The sequence below is a fragment of the Canis aureus genome, chromosome 21, assembly GCF_053574225.1.
Source record: "Canis aureus isolate CA01 chromosome 21, VMU_Caureus_v.1.0, whole genome shotgun sequence".
Taxonomy (NCBI): Eukaryota; Metazoa; Chordata; class Mammalia; order Carnivora; family Canidae; genus Canis; species Canis aureus.
In genome coordinates this window covers 17,175,671-17,184,925 of record NC_135631.1, presented here as the reverse complement: position 1 = coordinate 17,184,925, position 9,255 = coordinate 17,175,671, and the positions used below count along the sequence as shown (strand labels likewise).

The 9,255-nt window shown below is 48.8% G+C and overlaps 1 long non-coding RNA gene across 1 annotated transcript; it reads right to left on the bottom strand.

Moving 5' to 3' along the window:
* Window positions 1–481: 481 nt before the first annotated feature.
* Window positions 482–996, bottom strand: LOC144293383 (uncharacterized). The gene is made up of 2 exons (XR_013360661.1): window positions 887–996; window positions 482–549 (listed from the first exon to the last, which is right to left on the bottom strand). It is a non-coding gene; the product is annotated as an uncharacterized LOC144293383 (long non-coding RNA).
* Between the last annotated feature and the right edge of the window lie 8,259 nt (window positions 997–9,255).

Genomic DNA, 9,255 nt, shown 5'->3' with positions numbered 1-9,255 from the left:
TGTGTGTGTGTGTGTGTGTGTGTGTGTGTGTGTGTGTATTTGAGGGTTTTTATATGTGTGTGTTTGTGTGAGTGTATGCATTATGCATTATGCGTGTGTGTATGTCTGCATGTGTGTGAGTGTGTGTGTGTTCCTTTAGGGATGCTAGACTAGGTTTGGACTTAGCCCAGCAAAGCCCCTTTCAAGCAGAAAGCAGAAAGAAAGCTCAGTCCCTCCTTCCTCCCCACCAGAGCTTGGGTGGCTGCATGGTGGGGAAGGCATTTATAAGCTATTTTCTCACTTTCACACTGTCTCCTCCGTCCCAAATGGTGGCACAAACAGTACTTTTGTGAGAGACCCCGGGCGGCTAGGGTTCTCTGGTTTCCATGGAAACCATAAAGCCCACTGGAAGGGGGTTAGAGAGAGGAGGGGCAGAGCTGGCTGGGAGGCCCCCTCTCCAGACAAAGGGGAGGGACAAAGGCTGGGGGGAGGGGGAGCAGGGTTGTCACTGAAGACGATTTATTGTCCTTGTCTCATGGCTTTCCAAATTGCTTACAGGAGCCACAGGGCCTGGGGAAGAAAGATGAAAGGCACCGTGAGCTGTGTCCTGGAGCCTGAGCAAGATGCCAGGACGGAGACAAAGGGACTAGAGGAAGAGCCCTCTGCCTACCCCACTGCCTTTAAGATAACCCTGAATTCCCTGGACCACCAGTCAAGGCTGTCAGTATCTAACTCCACCAGAGCTGTCCACTTTCCTCAATTTCCTCCCTGACAGGCCCTTAGAACAAGTGTTGGCCCTGCCACTAGAAATACCTCCGGGGCAGTGACCTTGTCTTATTTATTTGTGCATTGCCAGTGCCTGGCTCCATAGCTGAACTGTATGAACTGATAAAATGTGCATACTTACGCCAGAACTGGGAGCCTTGGCTCCGAGGGAGCTCAGTGCCTGGAAAGCCCTGGTTCTTCCCCGTGCCCATGCAAAGCCCAGCCCTTCCTTCATGGCCCACTCAAGCCCCGCCCTCTCTATGACGTGTTCCGAGCCCCCATGCACAACCACCGCCTTCAACGCCTGCACAGAGCCCCTTGATTTGCAGGCACATATGAACATCTGGTTTCCCTGAACGCCTGCATCTGTGCTTAGTTCCAGCCTCTGTTCTCTCTTTAAAATTCAAGCTCTTTCCCTCTGGTGGGAAAGGACAGGGAATCTGGAGGACAGTAATACTAATCAATAATTCTGTTTCTAATCATGACTGCTTTGAACGCATAGTATCATTCAGAGCAAAAACCAATTTGAGGGTGAGTCTTGGCTCTGCATCTACTCTCAGTGAACATGACCAAGACATCCCCATTCTCTGATCCTCATCTGGAATCTAGGTATTATAAATAACAATTTCCATATTCTCTTCAGAGGGTTATTTTGAAGCTCATAAACGTTATTAGTCAGGACAGTGCTTTGGAACCTGGCAGATGCCCTGGTGCTGTGTGTTATTGTCATTGTTTGGGGTTCTGAATGTAGGGAGCCTGTCTTACTGATTTTATGCCATCCCCTGTCCCACCCCATGTACAAGTGCTTAGCTATCATCCTGGGGAAACACAAAGCAAATGTTTGCTGAGTTGAGCTATAGATTTAGAGAGATAATAGCCCTGGGAGGGTTGACTGAGTCCAGGTAGGGAATCCCATCGTGTGGCCATCTGGAGCTTGGGTATTGTTAGGGTTTGGGGAGCATTTTTTTAGGGTACCCAATCTGCAGGGATCAAAGGTCACAGCCTAGGGCACCACAAATATTAAGAGGAAATTTAGAGATAGGATAAGGTAGGGTGAAGATTAAGAAATCCTTAAGAGTGGGGATGAAGGAAGCTCAGATTTTTTTTAATTAAAAAATTTTTTAAATTTAAATTTTAGTTAACATACAGCATAATATTAGTTTCTGGAGTAGAATTCAGTGACTTACCACTTACATACAACACCCAGTGCTCATCACAAGTGCCCTCCTTAATGCCCATCCCCTATCTAGCCCATCCCCCGCCCACCTCCCCCCCAGCCATCCTCTGTCCTTAAGAGTCACTTATGGCTTGTTTCCCTTTCTTCTTCTTTTCTTTCCCCCTTCCCATATGTTCATCTGTTTTCTTTCTTAAATTCCACACATGAGTGAGATCATATGGTATTTGTCTTTCTCTGACTGACTTACTTCACTTAGCATTATACACTCTAGCTCCATCCATGTCAAGATTTCATTCTTTTTGTAGGCTGAGTAGTATTCCACTGTGTGTGTGTGTGTGTGTGTGTGTGTGTGACATCTGGATCCATTCATCAGTTGATGGAAATCTAGGGTCTCCATAGATTGGCTATTGTGGTAATGCTGCTATAAATGTTGGGGTGCACATACCCTTTTGCCTCTGTATTTTTGTATCCTTTGGATAAATACCTAGTAGTGCAATTGCTGGAGCATAGGTTAAAAACTTCTATTTTTCACTTTTTGAAGAAGCTCCATACTGTTCTCCATTGTGGCTGCACCAGTTTGCATTCCCACCAACAGTGCAAGAGGGTTGGGGAAACTCAGATTTTAAAAATACTTGGGTACCTGTTGCCACTTTCATTTACAAATCATCATCTGGCTTCATTTTTCCAACTGCCTTGTGAATGTTATCGTTCCCATTTAGAGGTGAAGAGACGTGCTCAGACCTGGCACTTCCTCCAGCGCTCCATATTAACTCCCTGACCCTGGACTGAGGTCTTGAGGTCCCATTGCCCTAATGGAGCAGGAGTAAGATGACCTTCTTAAAAGACCGGCTGACTAGTTTCTCAGGGGAGAGAAAACCAATAGGTGTGGTGACTGTAAGAAAACATTTGGTTGGAACTCACAGCTTGTCATTCAGGAGTGAGCTCACAGCAGGGAAGAGAAGCCCAATAGAACTTCCTGAGTCATTGCCTCCCCACACCCCCAAGTTGGGGGTTGGGGGTGGGGCTGGTCCCTGCATCTCCAGCCAGTATATCCACTCAACTCACAAACATCCATCCTGGTAGTGCATAGGGTGGGGGGACACGCAGGGGCAGGGAGTCTGAAGGGAGATGGGGAAGTAAACTGGTGATCACCAGCAGCTGGCCTCCCCTCCTCCCCGGCCCCTGAGCCTCTAGCTTCCCAGGGGCAGGGGTGAGTCTGATTAAAAACCGTTTGTCAGGACGTGCCCACCAGCTGCCGGCTGACCTCAGAGGCTGTTTAATGTCCAGCAACACAATGTCAGTCACAACCTTTGCCCTGTCGGCACCATTGGAGGATGGAGCTTATTCCAAGAAGGAAAACATCTTTAAAATAGAAGCTAGCCTCCTCAGCCCACCCCTTGGCTCTTCCTGCAACTTCAAGGCGCTCGTTGAAGCCTGGAGGTGGCTGTTTTCCTTCTCCAGTAGAGCCAAGAAAGGGGCCAGGTGGGAGATTTACCAAGTGGAGCAGACCACTGGGACCAATTACTGTCTTGGATCCCGTGAAAACATTTTAATTTCCAAGGAAATGTCTCAGAAAGGCCCCTCACCCCTTTTACAAAGCGGGGAGGATCCTCCTTATTGTCATGCCTTAGCCCCTGCCTGTTACCCACAAGGGCAGCACACTCTTCCAAGGCCAGAGCCACATGCTGCAGTAAGGTAACCACATGTGGCTGCTCAAATTTAAAATTATATTATTTGACATTAAGTACAATTACTGTTTTAGTTCTTCACTTGTGCTAGGCATGTTTCAAGTTCAGCCACATATGGCTGGTCCCTATCAGACTGGACAGGACAGATAGAGGATATTTCCATCATTGCAGAATGTTCTTTTGGACAGCACTGGCCTAGAGCAATGGTTCTCTACTCGGGCTGCCCATTGCATTCCCCTGGGAGCTTATAAAAGGTCCTGATGCCGGGCTGGGGCTCAAGCTAAGACTCAAAGTGAATAGTTTAGGATGGGATTTGGCATTGGGAATCTTCAAATGTTCCTTAAGTGATTCTAATGCATGGTCAACACTGGTCTGCTGAGTACCAGACTTTACTTGTTATAAAGATCATGTGGAGCTTTTTAAGAAATGTACAGATTCCTGGGAAACTTCCCTAAGGCTTCTGATTCAGCAGGTCTGGGGCAGGTCTCAGGAACCTGTGTTTTTATTAAGCATATCAAGTAATTCTCATGGTCAAGTGGATTAGCAAAAAAAAAAAAAAAAAAAAAAAAAGTTGTGGAAAGCTCATGCACCTGTTAGGTGGGTTGTGCTGGGGCTTGAGTCATAGGCCATGCAGTCCAGCAAGGTGGGCTTTAGGTACACACTTACGTCACAGGTAAGGAGAATGAAAATTCAGGAAAGGTGAAGTCCTTTCCCAAAGTCACTAGCCAGTAAGTGGCGGCAATGGCCTTCAGACGTTGTCTGAGTGTTAAAGAAAGTGGGTTCTGGAGTCGTTTTGGTGTTTAAGTGCCGCTAAATGTGTGGCCTTGGACAAGTCACTAAGCCTCTCAAAGTCAATTTTTTCTTCTTTGTAAATTGGAAATCACAGCGGTACATATCTCCTAGGGATGTGGCAGTGGTTAAGTGAGATCATGCAGCTGAAGGACTTTGTGTGGTACCAGAGGCATGGGAGGAGCATTGGGTTACTGTCTGGAAGGCTTCTGGCCCTACTCCTGCTTCCATATGGGCGTGCGTGCTCTTTCTCTAAAATAAATAAATAAAATCTTAAAAAAAGAAGAAGTCTCCTTGCTGTTGAGCAGGTGGGCCCAGGCTGCCTCCTGGCCCCACGTCCGTCCCCTGTGCTGCAGGACTGCAAATACAACTTCCTCACAGTAATGAAAACAGTAATAGGAACAGTAACAGTGATTTGTAATCAAGTAGCAGCTGCCACTCACCAAAAGCTTGAACTCCAGGTGCTGGGCTAAGTGCTTTATATGTCAATATGCTTAATCCTTTCTGTAAGCCTGTGACGCAGCTACTGTTACAGCTCTCTTTTTTTCCATACCAAGAAACGGAGGAATAGAGTCTCTAGTACACTCATCTGTGGTCACATAAGCAGTAATGAGCAGAACTGAGATTTAAAACCAGGTTCAACCCCAAAACTACTCCTCTAAGTTGTCACCCAAACAGGAAAAAAGAAAGAAAACAGTGGAAATGAATTTTGTGTTTCACTGTATAAGGCACTTGCATGAGTGTGGAATCATTGGGTTCTTATGATGCACCTTGTGGGGTGGGGGTAGTTATCATAATTCCCAGATGAGGAAAATGCGGCCCCTGGAAGGTATGATGTACAAGGATCACCTAAGCAGTGGTAGTAAGACACAGAGGACCATGACAGCCACACTCCTGCTCTTTCCAAAACACCATCACTCAAGACAAATTATACTCCTTATTCCCCGTCTGTGATCATCCTCATCCCTCTTCTGCTTTGTCCATGGAAGATGAGGAGCCTTTCTCTTCGAGGGGTGGAAGTGCTTGGATTTGGTTAAGGCCTGAGAAAACACAAGATGGGAGTTATCTTGTTATCCATCTTGGTTCCAGTTCTTTCCCAAGGATGAGGGAAGATCCTGTGACCTCCAGATTCCCTGTAGGGAAATGCTGGCTCCTGGGAAGGCCATTCTCCCCTTCCTTTACTGAGTTCTTCATTTAGAACAAAAACTAGCTAAGTCGGGCACTGAGGGGGGCACTTGAAGGGATGAGCACTGGGTGTTATGCTATATGTTGGCAAATCAAACTCCAATAAAAAATATACAACCCCCCCAAAAAAAACCCCAAAACCAAAAAACTAGCTAAGTAGGCAGCAAGGGGCTGGAGCAAGAGAATGGGTGCCGGAGTTGGATAGATCTGGATTTGAATTGCTGTTCTGTTTTTTTCTTGATGCGTGGCCTTGGGCACATCATTTAACCTCTCTGAGCCCCAGCTCATTCTACTGTAAAGCTAAGAATAATGTCTATTTTACATGATTATTGCAAGGGTTGAATTAGACAACAGTCATCAATGCCTAGCACTGCCTGATGCACAGGGCATCTCAATGGCAACTGTCACCATCTGTGATCACCCTGAACAGCCAGCCAAGCAGAGAAGCAGAGGGAGGGACAGCTGCCACGCTCCACCTGGAGTTGCCCCCTGGCCCCTTTCTCTCAGTGTTGATGCGGACAGAGGAAAGGGGGGGTTGGTCCTGGAGAAAGGACAGAGGCCCTTTAATGAGCTCAGGAAAGCCCATCTCCTGACAATAACAGCCCAGGACTCTGCAATAACATCCTGCCAGAAGAGGCAGCGACAGGATGCGTGCTGGGAGTGGGAGCGTGTGGCTGCCCCACTGCCCGCCTGCCTGCCCGCCTGCCCCTTAGCCCCGAGAGGCTCAGGAAGTAGCAGCCAGGGATCAGAGAGAGATGAAGACTTCCCCCCTCCACATGCATCCTGGACTGATATAGAGACGGGAATATCAGCTGTCTTGGACAGAGCCTCCTGTTGGGCAGATTGTTAGTGCTTTCTCTGTGATCTGCTCCCACCCCACTGGTGCCCGTGCTTCAGCTGGAGTTGTTTCCTGGGCCCACGCTCAGTGGCCTCCTATAGTCACATAGAGTCAAGGAGCAGGACCAGTAAAGGGGAGTGGTTGGTCCCCGCTGGCCAATCAAAGGACTCATATCTGTTGAAGGCATTCTTGGTGCTGAGGAGGAGCTTGTCTGTGGAAATGCAATATAATATAGAGAGACACCATCTCTGCCCCTGAGGGCTTTACAGTGGGTGGGGTACAGAGAAGATGAGCAAATACTGTGACCTGAATGAAGTTTCAAAAGTCAAGGGAGCTTGGGGGGGTTATTGGGGGGTGGTCGGAGAGCATGGGCGCTGGCTCCGTGGTGAAGATGGGCACACAGTTGAAGGATGGGCAAGAGTTGGCCAGGCAAAGAGGTGTGAGCGTTGCTAAGGAGGGTTGAGTTGGGGCCGTAGCTCTGAGTACCAAAGGTTTGTAGCTGGAGAGGAGGCGAGGGCCAGTAGCTTTGTGGGCCAGTCACATCTAGACGGATTAACTTCATCTGAAGGGTAGGGTAGAGGGGAACCCATGGAAGCCTTTAAGGCAGGAAAGTGATGAAATCAGATTTTCGATTTGAATCTTGACACAGGCCCTCCCATCAGTGAGCAAAACTTCACAGGGGCCCTCTCTGCTCTCAAGCCTGGAGGAGATCTGAGAAAGTTGGTGGTCAGAACCACAGTCCTACAAACTGGAGGGCAGAGACCTGCTGGCACAGCGGGTAGGCTTGGGGTAGGCTCACAGCCTGTCTCGGTCGGTTGGTCATACGTACAGTGACCTGGGCAAGCCACTTTCACCTTTAAGTCATATATATATATATAAAGGTGGAACTAGATGAATCCAAAGTAAGTAGAAGCTTACAGTCTGGGGATGCTTGGAAAATGCTGTCTGATTCTTAGAAAATACCTGATCAGGGATAGGGAAGGGAGGGATCACCTCAGTGTGTTCACTGCCTGCTGGAACCGAAGTTGGATTTCCCATTACTCGCCATCCTGAGTGGCATTAGCCTCTCCAGGTGGGGGGTGGGGGACACTCTCCCCCCACCCAGGAAAGTCTAGAGATCTTGCTTTCAGGACGCTCACACTCCGAGTATTTGGAGGCCCTAGTCCCTAGAATCATAAATAGGGTCCATACCTATGAAGTCAGGGAGGCAACAGGGAAAGATGTCCAATGGAATATAATAGGAGACCCTGGCTCTGCTAGTGAGTGACATGTTGTGTGATGTTGGGAACATGTCACTACTCCTCTCAGGGTCTTAGTTTTCTCATTTATGCAATGACAGAGTTTTTTGAAGTGACTGCTGTGTTCTGGGCTAGTGATCAAAGATGGAAAAGACTAGGTCCCTTCCCTCAGGCAGCCTTGAGAAACCTGTACGTTCAATGCAGTGTACTGAGTATGAGGCTAAAGGGATGCTCAGGATTAGGGACCTAAGTCCAGTGGGGGAGGTGTAGGAGGGATTCCTGGAGGAGGAGGCTGCACTCCCACTTGAATGATCAGTGGAAGACAGTTGGTGGAAAGAGGTTTGCAGGGGGTGGAGGGGGGAGAGTACTTTAGACATTTCCAAAGAACAAGGAATCTATCTTAGTCATGTTGCCTTTGGCAGTAGAAACTCCAGTTCCCCCTCTCCCCCCACCTCCCCTGGGTCTGACTGATGCTCTGGAGCCGCTCCTCTGTCTGCCCACTGGCTGGGAGGGCAGCCAGCACCACAGGTCTCTGGGGTGGACTTCTGAAGCACCCTCTGCTGGGATGAACTCTGAGCATAGCCCACAGTTGACTTGAAATCACAAGCTGGCCTTGGGCAAAGTTTTCCACCAGTCAGCAGGATGTCTCCTTGGGAGCCTCAAAGACTTAGATCAGAGCCAGCATAGCCTTGGTCTCTGCCAGAATTTGCTGGAAGAGATGCCATCCACTGCCCAGGAGCTTCATAAGGGCAGAAAACCTAGCTTGGGAATATATATTGAGTATAAATCCATCATGAGGTGACTAGGGGTGAGAGAAAACAAACCACCTCATCAAACAACACACACACACACACACACACACACACACACACACCACACGGGAACGGGTAGGAAAGCTGTGGAGGAGAGGGTGTGGTCTCCTGGGAGAATCTAGTAGGGTCTGCAGGCTGGTCTCCATTCCTGGAGGACTCCTGTGCAGGGTTGCTAAAGGTGGGCTCTCAGGGAGGAGAAGAAACTTGATAGTCGAAGAATAAGGTGAGAGACAGGAGGCAGACTCGCATTCTAGGAAAGGAACAGTATGAACCAAGGCTCTTGGGTGGTGGTGGTGAGGTAATGCTGATGGGTTGGCTGGCAAGGCTAGCTCTGCTGGTCCAGCAGGTTGTACTGGGGCTTTTGTTCTTTTTTTTTTTTTTTTTTTTTTAAAGATTTTATTTATTTATTCATAGACACAGAGAGAGAAAGGCAGAGACACAGGCAGAGGGAGAAGCAGGCTCCATGCAGGGAGCCTGACGTGGGACTCGATCCCGGGTCTCCAGGATCACGCCCCAGGCTGCAGGCGGCGCCAAACCGCTGCGCCACCAGGGCTGCCCCGCTTTTGTTCTTTACCCTAAAAGCATTGGGAGTGGGAGGGGCAGACCCACATGGGGGAGGGGCACTAATAGGATCAGATTTGTGTTTTGAAAAGAAACATCACCCTGATGCCTCGGAGGATGGATGGATCCGGAGGAGGAGGCAGTGAATGTGGCTGGATCAGCTTGACTCCTGCACTGGTCAGGGTGGGAGAACAGGGTGGCCTGAGCTGGCTGAGGCAGTGGC